The following is a 25,677-nucleotide window of genomic DNA, read 5'->3' as shown; positions in this document are numbered from 1 at the left end:
TGATTTTTTAAAAAATGTTTGACTTTCTTCATTTCTGTGGACAGATTCAGAGAGAAAATAATTATAGGAATATTAACTCAATATAATTAACTAATGTAATATGGTAATTTCAAGCTAGATTCCAGGAAACCCTAAAATGAAGAGCCTGAATGCATTTAGCCTTCCTTCACTGCTTAGCTAAATTGTTTAAAATAAGGTTTTCACAGTAACTGCAATATGGAACCTGAGAATTTGAATCACAAAACTAGAGGAGATCATGCTGAAAATTAAGTATCAAAGGATAGTGGTGACAAATAGACAAAAAAATACAAATGGATCATTTATAGCAGAGTTGTAGGAGGATATAACTAGGAGTCAAATGGGATGGACATGGTTGTAATGAATATTAAAAAAATTTTTTTTTTTATTTAAAACCCTTACCTTCTATCTTGGAGTCAATACCATGTATTGGCTCCAAGGCAGACAAGGGGTAAGGGCTAGGCAATTGGGGTCAAGTGACTTGCCTAGGGTCACACAGCTGAGAAGTGTCTGAGGCCAGATTTGAACCTAGGACCTCCCATCTCTAGGACTGGCTCTCAATCCACTGAGCTACCCAGCTGCCCCCTGTGATGAATATTCTTAGAAAAAATTACATCTAGAAAATACAGATTCATTTGAGCAAATTAAATGTTAAAAATCTTCTGAAATTTTGGTTTTATTAATTTATACAGCAAATCATTTCCCCATAAATGGTAAAAAGTCAAGATGACTTCAGAATTATCATGAAATTTCAATTCTCATAAAGGTTTAGCTCTTATAGGAACCTTTGTGATCTTGTTCAATCATCTCATTCCACAGATGTGGAAACTGAGGTTGAATACTCCTCTGCCGAAATCATTATAGGAGGAACAGGGAATACTTCAGTAGAAATGTCTTTGTTGAATAGTTGAATGTGGTTAACAGTTTTTCAGACTTTGGGATTTTCTTTATTTTTTTTTTTGAGATTCTGAACTGTTTTTATTGCATTAACAAAAAAACATCCCCTATCCCTAGATTACACATTAGAGATGCTATGGGAATTTTTTTTTCATTTTATTATTTGGGACACAGGATCATTCCTTCTGTAGTTTTTGGTTAACTAAAAGTCTATGTATTAACTTTAACTGAAGCCCATGAGATTTGAAAATTTACTTAAGAGCCTTAAACATTTTTAGATAAGTCAGAGGAAGACTCTACCTAAGTCCTTCAAATCATGTAAATCATTCTCCTCAATTAGTCTATTTGAAATCCTCTAAATATGGTTTAATCTATAACTAACTTAGTTTATTAATAGAATTTGACCAATTTTATTTCTTTAGGGTTTGTATGAGATTTTAACCAGATTTTTACAACTTTATGACAAGAAACACAGGATTAGAGGTCAGTCTTCTTTTTTACTTTTAGGACTGAAAAGGAATATATTAGATTGCAATATATAAAAGAATTATTTCTGTCCATCTAATGTATGTTTTTTTCCTATAAGAAGCCTTGTCAGAATCCTCATAGTTGTTCATGTTTTCTCTAAGTTCTGAACCTATGCTTGAACATAATACTAAAACTGAGGGTTTTATATTCATAATTTCCACATTGTGGTAAATATATATTTGACAGAAGTAACCTACTACATGAACTAAGAGAGGAGATATTTCTCCTATAAACAAAGGTGAACAGAATGAAGTTGTTAAGAAATATAAGTATTGTGGACCTACATTGAGCTATCACAAAGTATGGAAATACACATTTCATAGAACCTTCTATCAAATCAAAATTGATTGATTATATTCATTTGGCAGATCTTTGTCAATCACCTAATTCATGCTGAGTGTATGTACCCCTGCCCTCACAGAACTCTTAATATAGCTTATAACCCTTGATACTCTTGTTCTCTCTCTCCTGCTTAGCAACTTGAACACTTGTTACCTTGGCAGTTTCCCATAGAATGAGATTCTTCCTAATCTTTCCACTAGTGTTACAATCCCAGAAACTAAATTAGTGGAATTTCCAGAGACCAAAGTCTCAAGGAAATACAGATATATGAAACACTCCTTCACCAAGTTGACCAGATTCCCAGATAACAACAGAGACTCATACAAGGAAGCATACCTGGACCCAGAATTTTCTGATATCCTTGAGTTGAGTTTATGAGTATTCTTCAATTATCCTTTCATACAAAATGATGTTAGATACTTTCCTTTGATTAAATTATAATTGACTACTTTAAAGCCACTAGTAAGCTTTGACTATTGCAGCCTATGCTATGTACATTGGGATAATCAGTTACCACCCCATACCAAGTGGAATTGCCTGCAAGAGTCCACTGTTAGATTCAACATTCCTTTCATTTTACTCCTGTTCTTAGTATTCCTTAGATTTAACTACACATTATCCCTTTTCCAATATGTCCTCGCAAATTTTTGACCCCCAGAGAGATTAAGTGACTTAGTTTTACTGTGATAACCAACTTTTTTTCTAGATGGAACTATGTATGGTGTGTGCTACTCTTTTTATATGCATGCAGTAAATAAGAATGGAATCTATTCAAATCAATGGTTTTTCAATTAAAATAGCATTGTCATTTCATATCCCTAGTTTGTAGAATTTAACTTCAACTTGATATATTTGCACAATTTTTGAAGCATTCCTTTAGTAAAGTGTCTGTTGGCTTACATAACATTTACATAACATTTGTTAGTTATATAGGTTTTTATAAGTTATTCCATCTAGTTATTAGATTCAGTAATACTCTTCTATCATGCTGATTTCATAATGCCCTTTATTTTCAGATTCTTTTATGTTGGATATTTTTACATTTCCTTTCAACCTGAAAGTATTTTTTAAACCTTATTAGACTTGCATTAATTCTTTTCCTCTAGTTAAATGGGCACATGGCACTTTTAATTAATTAAGCTGTTTTCTGACTTTCTTACATCATAATAAGGAAAAAGATTGAATTGAAAAGAAAAGAACGTTCACCTTGAAATGGTTGAATTTATAGTTAGGATAGATTTCCTATCTTTGAATAGAGTTAGTTTATAAACAGTTCTATTGTCCATATGTTATCTTCTATTTTAATTTCTTTTTGACATCTTCCAAAGACTATATATGATAATGTGTGCATCAGAAACTGATTTTCATACTGAAATTGGCATAAAGATGTTTGTAGGGCTGCACATAGATGGCTTAGCTTATAAATGCATCCCATCAGTCTACTTAGTGGAATTTCACATTGGAACATCCACGAAGGGAGACTTATTTAAAATTAAATATAATCATTCTTTTCCTTTCCTTTTCATTCATCTATAGAAATGTATTAATGCCTTACTATATTAAGTTTTAAATACACAAAAGTCAATGAAATTAAAGTGATGGCTTGTAGATCAAATGTAATTCAGTTACATTGCACATGTATAAAAGAACAAAAGCACTGTGTGCAAAAATATCACATAGACCCATTTGTGTCACCACTGAAAAATGTACAACTCCAAGAAGACCCATGAACACTTGCAATATTCCAAGATTCTGATCCCAAATGGATTCAGGGTCAAAGTATAGTCATGAAATTTAAAATTTTGCATTTTTTCTATAAATTTAAAATCTCAACCAAAAGGCATCAACCTCAGAAGTTTTCTGAAACCCTTATGAAACTTGGAATGCAATTAAATCAAACCCTATAAAATCTGTAATTGGTCTTTGTAAGCATTGCACTCAGGAAAAGCTTCATCACTTTGGTTTTTTGGGGAGAGTCACTGAACAGAATGGAAGGTTCTTGTCTCCATCAGTATGGTGACAAAAGTAATAGCTTTATATATGCAGTAAAAATCAATGAGACAATTTACATAAAATGCAGATATTTTATTCCCTGATTAAATTCATAGAAAAAGATCTTTGAGTTCTTGTGACAAAAGTAAAAAAAGAATATATCTCCTAAATTATTTTTGGTATAGTGGAAAGAAGACTGGGAGTCAGGAGAACTGAGTTTGTAGCTAAACTAGTGCTCAGCTGTTCCACCAGTAAGTTATGTAGCTCTCTGAATCTCAAATTCCTCATCTATAAAATCATAGAATCACAAAATTTGAGTTCTGGAAGGGACCTCAGCAACTAGGCAGCCCAACTCATACACAAAAGGAATTCCAGCTACAAGAGACCCAACAGGTGATCATCCTGCATCAGCTTGAAGATCTTAAGAATCTGAGCCTTCCACATTTCTAGGTAACCCATTCCATTTTCAAACCATACTCACGCTTCAGAAGCTTTACAAAACCAAATTTGGTTCTTTGAAACTTCTGTGTATTGCTTCTGTTTTGCCCTTTGGGACCAAAATAAACGCAGGGAAACCTTTTTCTACAAGACAATCCTGTACTTGCTTGAAGACAGCTATCATGTCTCTACTGATTCTTCTCTTTTCCTGACTAATCATACTCAGGTCCTTCCACCAAAAACTCATATGACATGGATTCAAGGCTCTTATCAAAGTCCTTGTTTACATCATAGGGCTCAGAATATTACCAATTCTTGCAGAGTACAGTGGTACTCTCATCTCTCCATTAGTGAAGGTTAAGCCCCTCTTAGAACAGTGGATGATCATATGAGCTTTTTTAGCCACAATATCCTACTATAAACACATATGAAGTTAGAAATCCACTGAAACTCCAAGATGTTTCTTTTTTTCTGGAAAACTGCTTATATAATCATATCTTCCTAATCTGATATTTATGAAGTTGATTCTTTTATGGTCATGTGTAATATGAAATTTATCCCTTCTGGATTTTATCTTATTAGACATTAATCCTGAGCCCTCTCCCTGAGATGTCAAACACATGTCTTGTGGTCAGCATGCTGTCCACAACATACTCACATATGATCCAAACCAGATTAAAATATAGTTCCTATCTGATTTTAATGTGTTGATGCAATAAGAAAAAAGAAACATTTCTGCAAGAATGGTTTTCAGAATCAATATGTGGCCCACACATATCATTATGTTTGATTTAGTGATGCCTATTTCTTTTTTGAGTTTGACACCACTGCTCTAGCCTAGCAAATTCTTTTGATTACTGACTTCGTCATCCAGAGGTTTAGCTATTTCTTCCAGCTTTGTGTCATCTTCAAATTTTATGAGGTTTTTTTTTATCCGTCACTGATAAAAAAAAATGTTAACATCATGAAGCCCATAACAGGTCACTATCGTATTCCATTGGAGATCCCTTGACACTTTGTTCTTGAGCTATTAACAACTACTCTTTGAGTCTGACTTTTCAACAAGTTCTAAATCTAAGTGATTATATCATTATAGAATCCATATTGATTCATCTTTTTTACAAGAATAGTAGAAAATATTTTATCAAAAGCTTTGATAAAATGTAGGCAAATTATTTCTACTGCATTTATTTTATCTACTAATTTAGGTATTATTTTAAAAGGCAAATATCTGTTTAACTTACTATTGATGAAACTATGTTGGATATTTTTAATGACCATTCATTTTCTAGATGTTCATGAAACATCTTTTTATTGGCCCATTCTGTAATTTTCCCAGGAATCAATCAGGCTCACTAGCCTATAATTTGCAGATTTTTTTCTCTTTCCCCTTTTTGCAAGACAGGACACCATGTGCCCTCAAATCTTGTGTTCCTTGCATTTTTCTATTATCTTTAAAATAGAACTGATAGTAGAATTAGCAATCAGTATCTGCTAGTTCTTTTAGGACAGGATACATTCGATCTGGGTCAAATGACTTAAATTTATCAAAGGCAACAAGGTACTTAACTTATTTTCTTACTTTTGCTCATTTTTCTTTGCAGAGCAAACAGAAAATAAGAATTAAGCATTTACTTTATCTCTTTCAGTTGCCATTGGCCTATCTTCTCCCACCAAATTTGCCATCTATCCCAGCCCTTCTTTAAGCCTCATTCCTCTAACAGTAAATAAAGACCCTCCTTTTGGTTGTCTTTATTTTCCATCACCAGACTGAGCTTTAGCATTCCAGATGGTATTTTTATGTGACCTTGCCACATTCTTCCTTCTATTCTGTTACCTGACCCTTGTTTCTTTCTTCTGAACATTTCTTTTAAAAAAATACTCTAAGACGGTTTGTGACTTCTCCATGGAACCACGTTGACCTCTTAAAACAAATTCTTAAAACAAATTTCTTTCCTCTTATGTGTGAATTGTTTCCTTTTGGGAATTCAGAATTATATTCTGAAATATCTCTCATCCCTTCTGTACTGACTTCCCTGAAATATTTTACTCTATGGTATCATGGGGTCTTACCTATATTTCCTATGAATCCTCTAAGATCTGTTTTTCCATAGCCTAAATTGCATTTCACATCCTTCCCAGATTCCCTCATCTATCTCTCATCACAACAGATATCCTTATCACAAATTCTAGGACTGAATGGTTATTACCCATGAATGTTCCTCCTTGTTACTGAATTAGTTCCTGTTCCTGAAAATCAATTCTAGAATAAAGAAGATCAAGATGTTATTAGCAACTCTATTTTAATCTCCATCAGATATCTGGATAATTTAAATCACTCATCATTACTATATTAACCCTTTGTGCCAGGATTGAGATCTTTTTTCCTCAACTTATTTATCTCTTCATTCAAGACCAACAGTCCATAGCATATGACAATGATAAGATCTCTTTCCTTTCTCCTGCCTTTGATAATGACCCAAATACTTTCTTTAATGCTTCTCCCCTTTCTAACTCATCTATGCCTCACATTTTTACAACTTGGTTGGATCTACTGAAGCTTACACTTTCCCTTCATAGCCTTTGAGACTTAAGGATCATACTTTTGTCATGATGAGTCTTTGTAGTATGTAGGTACTTGATAAATAAAATTGAGTTGAACTTTACAACAATGTTATCTAAGTAAATCAAGCATTAATGTCCCCATAATACAGATGAGGAGACTGAGTCACAGAGAGGTAAAGATGATCATAGATATAGAGCTCAAATGACCCTCAGAGCCATCTAATCTAACTCTCTTCATTTGAAAGATACAAGTAAAGTCTAGGAAAATTAGACGACTTGCCCAAAGACATAAAGGCAATATGCATCAGTCAGGATTTGAACCTTTGACTCCAGAGCCAAGTCCTTTCCATTGTACCAAGCCAATGCCCTAGAACTAGTAAGGGGCAGAACCAGGACTCAATCATAAAGCCAATGATGTATTCATTATACTATCTCCTTTCACTCTTGAGTCTTTATTATGAGATTTAAATAAGCATGGTCTCATTAGTTCCATGTAATAAAAATCTATTATTTCACATGGACAGTCAAGCTCATTCTTTTTTTTTTTCTGAATCACTGTTCCAGGATCACATTGGTTTTCTTTTTCTCAAAACTTTTTGGTTTGAACATATGAATAGTGAGGATTGGGATCTTTCTGTGAGATCGGAGGCCATTTCATTAATTCACTCCTCTAGCCATACCCACATCACGTTAAATTTTATTGCCCTGGTCCTCCTTTTCTTGACTCTTCTGCCAGGTTTATATCTTCCAAAAATTTCATCACTTTATTTTATGTCCTCACACGTCCTGACTTTGAAGATTATTAGTCCTTTACCATGTACTTTGTCAAGAATTTCTAAAGTCCAGGTAAACTCTGCCTATGTCTCCCTTGTACCCATCATTTCCCCCCAACTTCTTCACAATCTGTTGTCAGCATTTTTATGCTTGATCTGTTTTCTGGGAGTTCATGCTGGTTATCCTTCACTGAATCACACTAGGTGTTCCTTCACCTACTCTAGTTTAGTGTTTCTCTTATAATGCTGGAATAAAGCTATAGAGGTTTTGAGGTTTCTGAGGCCCTTGTTCATGAAGTTTTCCTCATTAATATATTACCAGGGCTACATTGATCTCTCCTTAGTCCAAATTACCTAATGTAGGAGAGAAAAAGGTTCCATTGTTTTGGCAAATTATGTCTGCCTTTGACATTTCATTGGTTGATTTTTATCAGAAAGAAAAATCTATCTTCACATTCTCTAACACCTGAGTGCACTGAATTTGATATTCCTTTTCCTTTAGCACATTTTTTATTAACTTTTCTTCTAGCTAATTTGTGCTTGATTCTGCCATGCAGTCTTATTCTAGGCTTTCAATATATATGATTAATATGTGTATATGCATGTGTAATTTATATGTTGAAGGTAAACATTTATTTTTCAAAATTGGTTCTTTGCTCTCCTCCAATGACCATATTATAGGCATTCTTTAGTGTCTATTTTCACTTCATTATACCTGTGAATTTTTCTTTTTAATTTACTGTGATTTTATCTCTAAGCCCTTCTGAGTTCTTTTCTCTTCTTATCTTTGCTTTTCTTGCCACTTTTTGTACTTACTTTAATTTGATAATCTTTCTACTGCCTGCCCTTAATTAGCTTTGTAGATTGATACTCACTTTGATCCTACTCCAGGTATTAAGTAGGACAAAGAACCTTTGGGCCAGCATTTGTTGATTTCTAGATGCTTTCTGCTCTCCAGTTCTATTTCATTCCTGAATTTGTTTTTTAAGTTGAAATTCCCTAAAAGTTTTCATTCTTTCATTAAATTCAGAAGATTTTTTTAATCCCCCGTATTAACAGGAATGATTGTTATGGTGACTGTTGACAATGTATATGTCTTACATATGGAACTACAGAAATACTCAGCATTGCTAAAAAATCAACAGGCAATCCTTTCCTTTAATTCTTTCCCTTTCATAATACCTGTAAGCTCAGCAGACTGTTTCACCATCAGCATAACTGCAATCCAGGCTCTGTTGGCTTTGATCAATAAAGAATTACTGTGGGCCCTGTTTTCCTTAAAGATAATTTCTCTTTCTATCTTTTGTCACAATACCCAGTGTTAACAAAGTCCCTCTACCTTCATATTTCCTTCTATTAGAACATTGAGGACTGCTGACAAAGTAGGGTACATGACTCTGGATCAATGTTGATTTTTTTTCTTTTTCTTTTAAAATCTTTATCCTACATAAAGGACCAATTTGTAGTCATACATTTTCCTCTTTACTGAGTGAATGAACACTAGCTTTGATGGGTGTCTTTTCATTTGGGGGAGATCTATTTAGTAAGGGACCAGATTCATTTTTTTAAGAATAGTCCCCTATGGCAACTTTTTTATTTTATTATTCTCAAAAGCCTTTCCTCTCCCCCATTCTATTTTTTAAAAGGATAATGACATAATTCTTAAACATACATTTTAATTTTGATTATAGATAAGGCAAATCAAATAAGATGACAGTAACATTTTTAAAATGTTAAATTTCTAAAATATATACCATATCCTAAAGTCCTAATCTATTATCTTTTCATGCCATGGAGGTAATTGTTGGTTCCCAAAAGCAATTTTGCTATGTTCCATTGAGATGAAAAGACTTTTAATATATGTCTAGCAATTGGGTGTGTCTGACATCTCATCATTTAAATGATACTGCCACCCAAAGTCTCTTAATGCCAAATGTAATGGTCTTTCTTTAGTCCCCATTTTTCTTGGTTATGCAGCATTTGACACTGCTGATGCCCCTCTCTTCTAGGACACTGTCTTCTTCTCTAGGTTTTCATGATATTGCTCCCTCCTGCTACTTCTCTCTATGGCTCTTTCTTGGTCTCTTTTGTTGACTCTTTATGCTTATCACACCCATTAGTCATGCATGTCACCTAAAGCCCTATCCTGGGCCCTTTTATCTTTTCCTCTTATACAATCTCCCTTGGTGATCCCATAGTCTTCCACTTAAAATCCTTCTTTTTATTCTGGATTTTCCAACTTTCCCAGTCTTCTTCCCCTTAACACTCTCTTCCACATCCTTGTATGACATAATTATACAAGCCTGCTTTCTGTTCCTCTGATCCTTCATCTCACAGCATTATTTGTTTTCCCTATCTATTCCTAATGCATGGAATGCTTTCCCTCTTCAAATCTGCTTCCTAATTATCCTAACTGCTTTCAAATCTTAGATCAATTCCTGCTTTCTTATTAGTTAAATATGATTAAACATTACTACTAACCACAGATTTCCCCTCACACACTTTATATAAATATCATATCATTTCAGTGTTAGAAAGGATCTCGGAGATCATCTAGTCCAAACCCATCCCTGAAACCTAAATCCCTTGTTTGTCATTCCTTACAATGGATCATCTATCCTCTAGTGGAAGACTCAATAACGCTTGTTGCTTTCTAAGGTAGCTCATTTTGATTTCTATTAAATTTTTCCTTTTATTGTGTTAAAATCTGCCTTTCTATAATCTGGTCTATTTTACTGACCCTGTTTTTTTCCCCCCACTAAGAATAGGCAAGATCAATCCTCTGATTTGTTCTACAATGTCAATAACCTTCTTCAAACATACCCAGAATTTAGAACAATACTTTAGATGTGTTCTATAATATGATATAGTTATAATTGTCATTATTCAGTAAATTATACTTCTATTAGTGAAGCCTTAGACTGAATTAGCTTATTTGGCTACCACATTACACTACTGATTAAAAGTAGAGTTCTTTAAATTTTTTTTTTAATTTAGAATGTTTTTCCATGGTTACATGATAAATAATTTTTCCCATCCCTCTTCCCTGCCTCCTCCCAGAGCTGACAAGCAGTTCCAGTGAGTTATACATGTATCATTGTTCAAAACCTGTTTTCATGTTATTCATATTTGCAGTAGAATGATCTTTTAATATCAAAACCCTAATCATATCCCTATCGAACCACATGATCAATTATGTTTTTCTTTTGCATTTGTGTTCCCACAGTTCTTTCTCTGGATGTGGAAAATATTCTTTCTTATAAGTTCCTCTGGATCATTGCATTGCTCCTAGTAGAAAAGTCTGTTTCATTTGATTATGCCATAATGTATCAGTCTCTGTGTACAATGTTCTCCGGGTTCTGCTCATTACCTTCTGCATCAATTCCTGGAGATCTTTCCAGTTCACATAGAAATCCTCCAGTTCATCATTCCTTTCAGAACAATACTTTTCCATAACCATCATATACCACAATTTGTTCAGTCATTTCTGAATTGATGGACACTCCCTTATTTTCCATTTTTTTCCACCACAAAGAACATAACTCTAAATATTTTTATACAAGTATTTTTCCTTATTATCTCCTTGGGGTATAAATCTAGCGTGGTATGGTAGGATCAAAAGGCAGGCAATCTTTTAAAGCCCTTTGGGTATAGTTCCAAATTGCCCTCCAAAATGGTTGGATCAATTCACAACTCTACCAGCAATGTATTAGTGTCCCAATTTTGCCACACCCCCCTCTAACATTTATCACTTTCCTTTGCTGCCATATTGGCTAATCTGCTAGCTGTAAAGTGGTACCTCAAACTTGTTTTTATTTACATTTCACTAATCAGGAGGGATTTAAAACACTTCTTAATGTGTTTACTGATAGTTTTGATTTCTTCATGTGAAAACTTCCAGTTCAAGTCCCTTGACCATTTGTTGATTGGGAAATGGCTTGATTTTTTTGTAGATTTGACTTAGTTCCTTATATATTTTGGAAATTATACTATTGTCAGAGGGTTTTGTTATAAAAACTTTTCCAATTTTTTTGCTTTCTTTCTAATTTTGGTTGCACTGATTTTGTTTGTACAAATACTTTTTAATTATATATAATTAAAGGCATTCATTTACATTTTGTAATGTTCTCTCTCTCTCTTGCTTGGTCTTAAATTCCTTTCTCTCCCACAGGTCTCACAGGTATACCAGTCTATGCTCACCTTTTTTATTTATGATTTCACTCTTTATATTTAAGTCATTTACCCATTTTGAATTTATTTTGGTATAGGGTATAAGATGTTGATCTAAATCTAATTTTTCCCATACTGTTTTTTAATTTTCCCAGCAGTTTTTTTTTGTCCCAAAAGCTGGCATCTTTGGGTTTATCAAACTCTAGCTTGCTGAAGTCATTTACCTCTAGTTTAATCTATTGAGCTACCCTCCTGTCTCTTAGCCAGTACCCAATTGTTTTAATGATCACTGCTTTATAGTTCAGTTTAAAGTCAGGTACTGCTAGACCCCCATTCTTCAGTTTTTTTCTTTCATTATTTCCTTTGATATTCTTGATCTTTTGTTCTTCCAGATGAACTTTGTTATATATTTTTTCTAATTCTATAAAAAAGTTTAGTGGTAATAGTAAAGGTATGGCATTGAATAAGTAGATTAATTTGGGTAGTATTATTATTATAATTATTTTAGCTCATCCTACTCATGAGCAATTAATGCTTTTCCCATTATTTAGATCTAGTTTTAATTGTGTAAAAAGTGTTTTGAAGTTGTGTTTATATAATTCCTGTGTTTGCCATGGCAGATAGATTCCTAAATGTTTTATATTGTCTAGATTGATTTTAAATGGCAGTTTTATTTCTAACTCCTGCTGATGAATTTTGTTGTAAATATACAGAAATGTTGATGATTTTTGTGAGTTTATCTTGTACCCTGCAACTTTGCTAAAGTTGTTCATTATTTCCACTAAACTTTTAATTGCTTTTCTAGAATTCTTTAAGGATACCATCATATCATCTGCAAAGAGTTACAGTTTAGTTTCCTAATTGACTATTTTGAACCCTTCAATTTCTTTTTCTTCTCTAATATGTATTGCTAGCATTTCTAGCATAATATTAAATAATAGAGGTGATAATGAGCATCCTGATTTTACTGGGAATGCGTCTAACTTGTCCCCATTGCAGATGATACTTGCTGATGGTTTTAAATAGATAGTTTAGTATTTTGAGGAATGGCCCTTCTGTTCCTATACTTTCTAGTTTTTTTCAGTAGGAATGAGCATTGTATTTTGTCAAAGACTTTTTTTTGCATTATTGAGATAATCATGTGATTTATGTTGGTTTGATTATTGATATGGCCAATTATGTGAATAGTTTTCCTAATAATAAATCATCCTTGCATTCCTGATCTAAATCCCACCTGGCCATAGTGAATAATCCTTGTGATAACTTCCTTTAGTCTTTTCCCTAGTATTTTATTTAATATTTTTGTATCTAAGTTTATGAATAAGATTGATCTCTAGTTTTCTTTCTCTGTTTTTGGTCTGCCTGGCTTTAGAATCAATATCATATTTGTCTCATAAGAATTTGGTAAAACTCATTTGCTTATTTTGTCAAATAATTTCTATAGAATTGGGATTAGTTGTTCTTTAAATGTTTGTTCACTTATGAATCTATATGGTTTTGAGGATTTTTTCTTAGGAAGTTCCATGATGGCTTATTCAATTTCTTTTTCTGAGATGGGATTATTTAAGTATTCTATTTCCTCTTCTGTTAATCTAGACAATTTAAATGTTTGTAAATATTCACCTATTTCACCTAGATTGTCATATTTGTTGCCACATGTTTGGGCAAAATAGTTCCTAATAATTATCTTAATTTCCTTTTCATCATAGGTGAGATCACCCTTTTCATCTTTGATACTATTAATTTTCTTTCTTTTCTTTCTTTTTTTAATTAGATTTACCAGTACTTTATCTATTTTATTTGTTTTTTCAAAGTACCTGCTCAAAGGCTTATTTATTAGTTTAATAATTCTTTTACTTTCAGTTTGATTAATTTCTCCTTTAATTTTTAGGATTTCCAATTTAGTTTCTACTTGGAGATTTTTAATTTGTTCTTTTTCTAATTTTTTTTAAGTTGAAAGCCCAATTCATTGATCTCCTCCCTCGAAATTTTATTGCTGTGATATAAATTTTCCCTTCAGTACTTCTTTGGCTGTATCCCCTAGGTTTTGATATATTGTCTCATTGTCATTCTTTTTAATGAAGTCTGTAATTGTTTCTTTGATTTCTTCTTTGACCTACCAGTTTTGAAGAATTAAATTATTGAGTTTACAATTAATTTATTTTTGCTTTTCCATAGACCCTTGTTAATTATATTTTTATCCCATTATGATCTGAAAAAGTTGCATTTATTATTTCTGCTTTTCTGCATTTGTTTGCAATATTTCTATGCCCTAGTACAAGGTCAATTTTTGTATATGTACCATGTACTTCTGAGAAAAAGATATATTACTTTTTATCTTTGTTTGGTTTTCTCCAGTTAACTATTAACTAATTTTTCTAGCATTTCATTCACTTCCCTTACTTATTTCTTATTTATTTGTTGTTTGATTTATCTGGTTCTGAAAGGGGAAATTTGAGGTCCCCCACTAGTATGGTCTTACTATCTATCTATTTCCTCTTTGAGTGCCTTTAATTTTTAGAAATCTAAATGCTATTCCATTTGGTGCATAAATGTTTAGTAATGATATTATTTCATTGTTTTTAGTATGTTATTTCCTTTCTTATCTCTTTTAGTCAGATCAATTTCTAATTGAGTCTGGTATCATGATTGCTAATCCTGCTTTTTTTTTTTTCACTTAGATGATGCATAATGAATTCTTCTCCAGCCTTTTATCTTAAATCTCTCTGTGTCACCCTGCCTTAAATGTGTTTCTTGTAAACAACATATAGTAGGATTCTGGTTTTTAATCCACTATGCTTCTATTTAATGGGTGAGTTCATCCTATTCACATTCAGTGTTATGATTACTAACTGTGTTACCATCCATCATATTATCTCATTTAGATCCTGCTCTGTTCCTCCTCACAAGTATTTTTCTTTTTGTCATCCCCTCCCATTTCCCATACCTTTATTTACCTTCCCATTCTCTTATCTTATTCTCCTTCTACTTCACTGTAGGGTGATAGAATTCTATACCCCACTGAATATACTTTTCCTCCACTCTGAGCCAGTTAGGATGAAAGTAAAGTTTAAGCATTTATGTTATATAATTTACCACACTCTATCTCTCCCTTCCCATTTCTCTAATTGCAACCCTCTCTTTCACCCCTTGAGTTTTTTACATATCATTCATATGCATACATATCATATATGCATGGTTTCATATCATCATATTTACATAGACATCATATCTTCTACAGCTTTCCTCCCCATCCTATTTCTAAGTAAATTCCTTCTATCTTCTCTACCACTGAGAGTAATTTTTCAGAATTAGAGATATTCTCTTTCCATTTAGACATATAAACATTTTGACCATGGGTCCCTTAAATTTTCTCTTTCTTATTTGCCTTTTTTGGGCTTCTCTTGTGTCTTGTGTTTGGACTTCAGATTTTTTTTTTGGTTAGGTCTGGCTTATTCCTCAGGAATGCTTGGAAATCTTCTATCTTATTGAATGTCCATTTCTTCCCCTGAAAGAATATACTCAGTTTTTTTTTTTTTCTGGATAGGTGACTTTGGGTTGTAAACCCAAATCTTTTGCCTTCCTGAATATCATATTCCATGGCTTTCAATCCTTTAATATAGAAGCCACTAGGTCCTGTGTGATCCTTATTGTAGCTCCATGGTATTTGAGTGGTTTCTTTCTGGCTGCTTGAAGAATTTTCTCCTTTGGTTCATTATTTAGCTATTACATTCCTGGAAGTTGTCATTTGAGAATTTTTTTCTAGAGGTGATCTGTGAATTCTTTCAATTTAAATTTTATTTTGTAACCACAAAAATATGGTTTTTCCAAGACTGTGAATTGCAAAAACACTGTAAAAGTTTCGGCCAAACTGTAAAGATAATTTTTAGTGTCTTGATTTAAAAATCTAAAAAAATAAGTGGTCACCATGGGAAAAATTCCCAAATATGAAAATATCCAAGTCAGCTGGGTTTTATGGAGATTTTAATTAATATTAATGAAGGAATTAAGGGGAGAGAGAGAGTGTGTGTGTGTGTGTGTGTGAAAGAGAGAGAGAGGAATCAAAATTACATAGACCTGGAAAGAGAAAAAAATAAAAATGTTGCTTTTGATTCTATTTTGTTAGATGCTATAGGATCTTTAGAGTTAAGTGCTTTTTTGTTGTTTGCTCATTTTTCCTATCTGGTTATAGGTGGGGGGGGATGATATGATGGCCTGAGGGCTGAGAGCTCTGAGATCCCTTTCCCCCTGCTGATTAAACTGACCCTTGAGTTGCTGATAGCTTAAAGATGTGCCTTAGGCTCAAGTGTAAGCTTTTACTCTCACTCTGATCTTGATCAGATCTGTGACTGATCATATTCTAGCCCCAGGCTTAGGTTCAAGTTTTTGGTCTTACTGTGTTCTTGATCTAGTCAGGCTCAGCCTTGATTGTCCTGTCTTGGAGCTCTGCCCTTAGTTTTAAGATCAGTACTTAGTACTATCAGCCACCTGATAGTGGTGTGAAAAGTCCTTATCTCAAGCCAAAACTAGAATTCCCTATGCTGAGGCTCCAGACTTCTCTGCAGACTTTAAATTTCAAGGGTTATGGGTTGGCTTGTACCACTATTTGTCCAGGAAGGATTTCAGAGTCTGGATGTTGGCTTGATCATAGGTTCAGAACCTAGGACAGAAGATGTGGGGTGAAGGTTGTGTGGCTTGTTCTTGGCTTGCTCCTTCCTCTTTGCTATACTTCTTGCTGGCTCTGCTCTCCTTTCACCCCAGTGCCCCAGATTGTTCTTTGCCTACCTTTTGGGTTTTTCTTTTCTTGAAAGTTGTTTCTCTCTTGTTGATTCTTTTATTCCTGTATTTATTTTGTGGTGATATTTTAATCTTGATCAGAAAGGATTCTCAAGGTGGCACAGAGCTGCTCTGGATTACTTCACCATCTTGGTTTCACCCCTAGAAGTGTCTGTGAAATACAATTCTACTAAAGTCACTGAAATTAAGTGTTGTCTAAACATTTCTCCCCCCTATAATATTTTTGCTATTGATTATTTGAATCTATTGATATTAGATATGGCCCATTATTATTTTGGATTTCTATTGTCTCATCCATAGTGTTAATTATGCCTGTAATCTTTGAAAATATCTGAAAATTTGATAAGCACACCATTTATGCCTTAATTTAAATTAGTACCTACAATTTTGAACAGAGCAGAGCCAAGGATATAATTCTAGATACTTCTGGTCCACTGACCACTTTCGGGCTCCAACTGACTTAGAGCCCACATATACATGGATATTTTTCTATCCCACCCACTCAATTGAAATATTAAGAGAATTTGTTAGTGGCTTTACTGAAATCCACTTAAATTATGTCTATTACTTTCTCCTCCTTGATTTATCAAGATTCTACTAATCAATATGACCAGAATTTCAAATGGAAAATAAAGTTAGTCTATCATGATTTTAAAAAAATGTTTATTCATTCCTTTTGGTATTATACATCAGCCCCTTCTGGATTTGGGGATCACAAAGAGTTGGAACATGACTGAACAACAAAAATTTCTGAATTTAGCTTTCTCTCCTTTTTCCTTGTAACAAAGGCTAACCCAAGTCTTATTCTTAGTGAACCCTTTCTATCTTGCAGGGATTAAGGTTTTGCTTTATACATTTAAAAATTTTAAATTCTCATAAACTATCCTGTAATAATTCTTCTGCAACTCTTTCCTAGAATTGTAGGCAAGTATACCTGTCTTTCAAAAAATTAAAAAATATATTTTAATTAAAATTTTAAATTAAAATTTAAAAATTTTAACAAAAATTAAAATTCATTTTCTTTTGTCTTTTTGAAAATGGGAGACATTTGCCTGCATCCTATGGCCCTTGTTCTCTTTTTTCAATTTTTTTCCAAAATCACCAAATTTGTCTGAGTAATCATATCCAAAAAGTATTTTAGTACTTTGTGATTTAGTTTGTGAGGATATGGTAACTTGAACTCACTTATATTGCATTTCAATTCTCTGTTAATATTTTAACTTCATCTTTCCTGTTCTGAAGATCATCCCTTTGATAGAGATGATTGAGACAAAATAGTACTTAAATAATTCTTTTGTCTGTGTTATATCATCTTAACATCCAGCCAAAACAGGAATCCTAACCCATCTTTGATCCTCCCTTTCCCTCCAATTTTGCCTTTTCTTTTTCTTATTTTCTTTTAAAAAACCACTTTCTTTTCTTAGCATTTATGGAAAGCCTTGTCTAATTTTAGGCTTTAACCTTCTTGACATTATTATTTCATTACCATGTTATTCTTGGATTCATTTTCATTTTGCTTCCATCTTCCTCATGTATATTTTAAAAATCCAAAAAGATTATTTGTTTCCCTGTTCAGACTTATTGATCTCTTTAGATAACATATTCTTCCTTATTGGAGTCATTCTTTTTGGTTCTGTCAGAATATTGCTCTTGACACTATCTCATACCCTTTTAAATGATCTTCTTATAGAATATTTGGCCATAGGATCATAACTTTTTTCTTCTGAATTTCAAACTGTACTCTATTATGAAGGAAGAACAAATATTGAGTAAACCAAGAAATTCCATCAGTATAAATCAATATTATTCTTCAAACTAAGTTAATATATTTTGAAACTTGGCAATTTCATTTTTGAAATGGGCAAAGGTAAGATGAAAAAAATCATTAAAAACTGTGGTTCAGAAGCAAAGAAGTAATGATTATTAAAAAGTCTCATTTCTATGTATCATGAATACTTTAAAAAAGACTATCAGCACTATCAGGCTTGTCCCATTCAATTATAATAATCACAAATCACAAAATCTAGGTCTTTTGCTTCCTTTTTTCATGATTTTAGTTGTTTATTAATCTTCTTCTAGGCCCAGAGGTCATGTGTAGTCTTTTCTTCAAGATGTGGGAGTTCAAAAATAACTCTCTTTCTTCTCTCTCTAGGTGTCTGGTTCCCTAAATTTGGGGTCCCAGAGGTTTCTTCTTATCATGTATACATGAGAGTAAATTCATCTTTTTATGCCTGTTTTTTAAGGCTTCATTAGGAGTTTCTGGATATGGGGGAAGAAGAAAGTTTTTGCATTCAGGTTCATACTTAGTTCATTTTCTCCTGCATTTATCATCTGAAAAAGGGGAGAGAAACAATCTTTGGGTTCCCTTTAATAGGATCTACACAAGTAGGGACTTTGGACCAATAAATGTAGCCAACCATTCCCCCCATCAATCCATGGTGTCTTCAGCCCATTCATTCATCATTATGAAAATCCTATGAAATAGACATGGCAGATTTCATTATTCCCATTTTAAACTGACAAATAAACTAAAAACTCAGAGAGACATATAACATGCCAGACCTTTAGGAAGGGAAATATTTTAAAACCAAGCAAGACTTAGAAAGAGTCACAAAATGTAAAATAAATAATTTTGACTACATCAAATTAAAAAGGTTTTGTACAAACAAAACCAATGTAACTAAAATCAGAAGGGAAGCAACAAATTGGGAAACAATCTTCATAACAAAAACCTCTGATAAAGGTTTAATTACTCAAATTTACAAAGAGCTAAATCAATTGTACAAAAAATCAATCCATTCTCCAATTGATAAATGGGCAAGGTACATGAATAGGCAGTTTTCAGCTAAAGAAATCAAAACTATTAATAAGCACATGAAAAAGTGTTCTAAATCTTTTATAATCAGAGAGATGCAAATCAAAACAACTCTGAGGCATCAACTCACACCTAGCAGATTGGCTAACATGATAGCAAAGGAAAGTAATGAATGCTGGAGGGGATGTGGCAAAGTCCAGACATTAATTCATTGCTGGTGGAGTTGTGAATTGATCCAACCATTCTGGAGAGCAATCTGGAACTATGCCCAAAGGGTGATAAAAGTCTGTCTGCCCTTTGATCCAGCCATAGCACTGCTAGGTTTGTACCCCAAAGAGATAATAAGGAAAAAGATGTGAACAAGAATATTCATAGCAGCGCTCTTTGTGGTGGCCAAAAAATTGGAAAATGAGGGGATGCCCTTCAATTGGGGAAATGGCTGAACCAATTGTGGTATATGTTGGTGATGTAATACTATTGCGCTAAAAGGAATAATAAAGTGGAGGAATTCCATGGAGACTGGAGCAACCTCCAGGAAGTGATGCAGAGCAAAAGGAGGAGAGAGACAGATAGGTGGCCTCAGGCCTGGAGTCAGGAAGAACTAAGTTCAAATCTGGCTTTAGATATTTATTAGTTGTGTGACTCAAGGCAAGTCACCCTTTGTTTGCCAGAATTCCCTCATCTGTAAAATAGGGATAATAATTGTATCTACCTCCTCAGATTGTTGAGAGGATAAAATAAGGTAATAATTGCAAAGTGCTTAGTAGAATGCCTGACATATAGTAAGCACTGTGTAAATGTTACCTATTTTATTAAATTATTTGTCTCTGGTAGCATGGCTTATGAGTCAACACTAGAGTCAAGGTATCCTGACCTCCATGTCCAGTGTTCTTTTATCACATCACAAAAACATGAAGTGGTAAGTGGTTTTATATTAATTGAGGGTAGTAAGCTTCCTAGAAGAGAAATATCCTTATAAGTTTATCTAATTCTTTTAAAATATCTAAATACAGGTTTCAAAATTGTTTTCTTAGATAGCCAAATGCCCAGATCTAACAAATTCTACAAAAGCAAAATTCATTTAAGGGAAAAATTGAAAAAAAAATCTTTCTAATATTGCTAGTAGAGTGTTGTTCATGCTTGATATAGTTAATATTACTGTTTTTGTATGTTTGTTTTTCATTCAGGCCCTCATTCCCCTATACATTCCTTGAGCATTTTCCCAAATATTTCTCTTGTTTAGGATCCTATAATTGAAACATTGAATTTTAGAATTTTGTTTCAAGAGATCACAAAGAATGGAAGTTCTCACTCTTTTTTGTATGTCTTGTACGCCTTTAGCACCAATCTGGTAAAGTATGTAGATCTCTTCTCAAAATCATTCCTTTTTGTGATTCTTGTTGATGTTCATTTATTCTAGTTAGGTCCAACTTTTCATGACCCTGGGGTTTCTTGTCAAAGACACTGGAGTGGTTTGCTATTTTCTTCTCTAGCTCATTTTACAGATAAGGAAACTGAACCAAAAAGGATTAAGTGACTTGCCAGGGTCATATAGCCAGTAAGTGTCTGAAGCAAGATTTTAATTCAGGAAGAAGAATCTTCCTAATTCTAGGCGTGGTATTCCATCCACTGTGCCACATAGCTGACCAATCATTCTTTAAAGGAATAATTAAAAAGCTACATCATATTATAAAAGAAATCAACCATATGAAAATATAGTTACCAAAATTTTAAAAAGAAACAAGTCAAGAATTCCTAATTTCCATTCTATTTCATTAGTTTATAGGTGGGGAAAATGATGCCAGGAGTATTTAATTGGTACTAATACAAGAGGAAAGTCCAGGTTTACTCACTAATCTTCACTCCTTTTGCTATACAAGTGGAGCCATTTAAAAAGCATTCTGGAACAGGCATGCTGTTTTGCATTTCTGGTGTTTTTAGTTCTTATTCACATTGACAATTTATGTTTCAGTCGCAATCTTATAGGAAAACTAGTAGGAAGAAAATGAGGGTTTCTGTGTAACTTGCAAATCACATGTTCTCAGGTTCAGATAGGATGCAAAACCATTTTCCAGAGCATTCCTTTTATGAGCTTTGATAAGTATCACAAAATAGTATTGGATTTTACATATATTTTAAAGTTCTGATTCATAATGTGGCTTGTAATTTAATAGGAAATTTAATTTGGTTAGAAGATACACTAAATATTTGATAGATGTCCTGAAGACAAATGTTGTGTGGTAAAAGAGAGTCACAGTTTAGGAAAGATTAAGACAGAACTGAATCCCCTGTCTATTAGATGTGAGCTGAGCGGATTACAGAGGGTGTAGTCCATTCCTTCAGGGAAGTCTAACCAGTAGGATGTAATTTACTTTGGATTTTCAATATCTTTTGGTTACTTCATCTCCTGAAAGGATATCTTTGAAAGTAAATTACAGAATGGACCATTATTATATCCTTTGGACAAAGAATTAGAAAAAAGATCAGTCTAAATTGGAATGTCTATTTATATGTGTACATATACATTTATGTATGCATATACATATACACACATTTTAAATATAATCAGTATTGGGATGGCTACCATTAAAAGCTTTCTATGCTTAGAAACCAATTTAGGCATCAATAGAATTCTCTAAAAGTACTCTGTAGTTAAAAAATATTCTAGGATTATAATTTAGAAAGCTATTTTATGTTGTCTATGTTCTCTCTTGCAATATTGCTCAGGCAGGGTATTTTGAGTCTATAAGCATATGCCCATGCTGTGTTTAGTTGTTTATTATAATGAATTCAGTAACTATAAAGTACACCTGATCAGCACAATGTGAGCTGAAATGCATTCATAAGCTCCCCACCTTTCCAGCCTAGAATTCATTGTATAGTGAATCAGATGGTGGTTTCTCCCACCCTCTTCCCACCCCTCCCCCAATAATCTTTTAGTTCCTGGCCTCTCTCCTTGGTGACAATTCTATAATGTGAACATCTATCTACCAGGAAGTGAACTGAGACCACCTATTCATTTTGCATAGAACACTGGACAGCTGTTAGGAGGAAACAATTTTTTCTCACTCCTGATATGGGGGAAGATTTAAATTGGTGCCCTAGAGGTAAAAGGACAGGTAGCCCATCACCCTGTTCACAAGCTGTCATGGATTCTTTCATTTTAATAAGTCCAATGATATGATTTTCTTTTCTTATCTGATTTGCTATACCAATAGCATTAAAAATCCCTGCCATCATTACAGTTGTATGTGTATATTATAATCTTAATTCTTCTCATGAGCAATTTAAATATGGATCACTCCTATATTAAATAATTTTGATGTTGAACCTTTTTGGTTGCTGTTGGTAAGTACCAAACTTGATCAAAATGTTTGTAAACACTAACTCTTCATGTCAATATTTTCATTGAAATGTAACAGTTGTGTCATGTCTGTACAGATAGGAAAAAGTAAGAATGCTGAGGCAATTATCTGGATCATTTTGATGGAAGTCTCAGTTCTTGAGGCAAAAAAAAAAAGAGTTTAAGGTGCATATATTTTTCAGGTTTCTGTCTATGTTGATTGAATTTCCTAGAAATGTGTGTATCTCAATTTCCCTTACCTACATAGATTCTACATTACTATAGCTACAGAGAATGTACTTTTAAATCTAGTGAACATATAAAAAAATGTGTCTAACATTTCCAAATCAAGGCAGCTGGCAGTTTTCTAATGCAGAATGTGAAAAAAAAATTCCCAGTTCTCTCTTCACCTCAGTTTCTTTATCTATAACATAGCAGAATTGGACTAGATGAACACTAAGGCCCTTTCTACCTTTGGAAGACAGATTCACATAGAATTGTATGCAATTCAAGCCCAAAACTCTTTGACAATAGTGTCTCTTTTATTTTTATTTCTCTCTCTCTCTCTCTAATCTAACCAAAAACTGAAGCCATTTTAACTCTAGCAAAGTAATTACCCAAAAGTCAGTTTTATATTTTCATAAAAGAATTTGGGTTGTGGTGACCAAAAAAAAATATGAAATAACACCCATATCTCTTTTATTCTACATATAACAACTTAGCTACCCACAATAGATACAGTACATCTGAACTTTGCTATATCATGCTAATGACTGGCCCTTAAATACTTTACAAATTGAATTGCACTTCTGTTAGACTGGATTGATAAAATAAATTACTATATCTTGTAGGTTAAGATTTGGGTTCTGCAATTGTAGCTGTTACAAATTACCTGAAAACCTTTTTATATTGCATTTCTTATGGCTATATTTTACAACCACCCTAATAAAAAATTCTATACAAAAATTGTTTGATATTAATAGCAATCATTAACAACTTGATAGATTCTTGTTAAGTATATTTGCAATACATTTAATCTTATTAAACTCAGCCCTGAGTTGTTTCTTCCAAATATTATAGGTCTTTATGAAACTAGCAATATAAAGAAGAGATTTCAACCATTTTGGTCCAAGAATTAGGTTTAGCTTAATGGATCAATTTTTTTCTTATTAAACTGAGTCTGACCAGTGCCAAGTAATACATTCAGCATTGATCTTTGTCTCACCCTGCTGTAGCTTGCGTTCTCTTTATGTACATGAAAAATAAGGTGCCAGGAATGAAAACAATGCCTGTATAATACAAATATAGAATTTTTCTCAGACTTCCATTCTGTTTATCATTTCAGTTTGTTATTAATGCCTTGCTCACTACTTTTCAGAAATGTGTTTTTAAAAAGCACATTTATTTCCATAAAGAATGCTTTCTTCTGGTGTAATTATAAAAAGCATACACCATACTGGAGTACATCAATTGTTTCAGGGACTTAGACAAAATGTATTAGCCCTTTTCGCATGTGCAAACAGCCTTTTCTAAATGCAGAGCCCTCCAGGGACGTGACCCATTAACGCTAGTGATCTGAGGTACTCTGGTTGAAACTGGGGCTCAGTTTTGAAGTTGTTTTCCTTTCTGTGAAAATGAAAAGATAAATGAACACAGGACTACATTATAATAGACCTCAAGAATACACTCATAGAAGCTCAGAGGGTGTCCCTTTTTCCAAGAATTTCTTGATTTTTGAGGAGTTTATGCCTAGAATTTCAGCACCAATGCTCTGTCACAGAATTTTGAATTTGGAGAGGAACTCAGAATCTTTCTTTCTAAATTATTATTTTTTCCAAATTATCCATGAAAAGAATCCCCACTACATATATCTGGCAAGTGGCCATGTAGTCTTTGTTTGTAGACATTTAATAAGGGGCACCTTAAACGTAAAGAAGTTTTTTTCTGACATAGAACCCAAACATGTCTCTTTGGGACAGCTACGTATTGCTCCTAGTTTTATCCTGTGGAACCTAGTAGGACAAGGACAAGGAATCCATCTTCCACATGATAGCCCATTACCTCCTTCTATGGTCTAGCCTACCATCATAATATTTCTGCATAAATTCACTCTCCTTTTGAATCTGTTCCATAGCTACCACTCTCAGGTAAGTGTTCCTGAAACAAATATATATACAAACATATATGTGTGTATATGTGTATATATATATATTTTTTTTTTTACCATCATACTGTACTTGTACCACTGCTCAAATGAATAGTCATTGACTATTGCCTGAAGTCCCAGGGACCTATTTAACCTGGAATTACAGGTTCCACATAGTTTAGCCACAATATTCTTGTCTAGATTTACCTCTTGATATTCTACTACATTGATCCTCTACTTCAACCAACTGAGATACTCATTGTCCTTCAGACATACCTTAGATATTCCCACTGTTCCACCTCTACTCATCTAATGCCCCTTGCCTAGAATATCCTCTGCCCAATTAATCTATTTAATTCCTTCTCATCCTTTAAAAGCTAGATCAAAATCTACTTTCATCATTGTGAAGAAAAGTGATTCCTTCCTTCTCTGAACTCTCTTTTTATTTATGAACTAAGATGCCAACGTAAGATGGTTTATACTTATTTCTTCAATTAACTTATTACAGAATGGGTACTTAATAAAGATTGAATGATTGTTATGTGTATAACACACAGCTTGGGGCTACTTCCTTGACTCCCTCTCTCCCAGGTAGGCTGGTATCTGTGTTTATTACTCTCTCCTTAGAGTATTGGGGTAAATTCAGGAGGTTGCTGGGGCTTCTCAGTACCATCATTTATGTGCCCTTTCTCATGTGCTTCCCATTGGTTTAACAGCCAGTCTTAATTAGATCAGAGGTTATATTCTAAACAAATATAGTCAGGAGAGCTGTTACAGAAAAAATCCCACCAAAACAAGAATACACAATAAGAACTCTGGAAAGAGTGGACTCATACTTAAAGTAAAAAGATAG

The sequence above is a fragment of the Monodelphis domestica genome, chromosome 1 (genome assembly GCF_027887165.1).
Source record: "Monodelphis domestica isolate mMonDom1 chromosome 1, mMonDom1.pri, whole genome shotgun sequence".
Classification (NCBI taxonomy): Eukaryota; Metazoa; Chordata; class Mammalia; order Didelphimorphia; family Didelphidae; genus Monodelphis; species Monodelphis domestica.
This window is presented reverse-complemented; position numbering follows the sequence as displayed.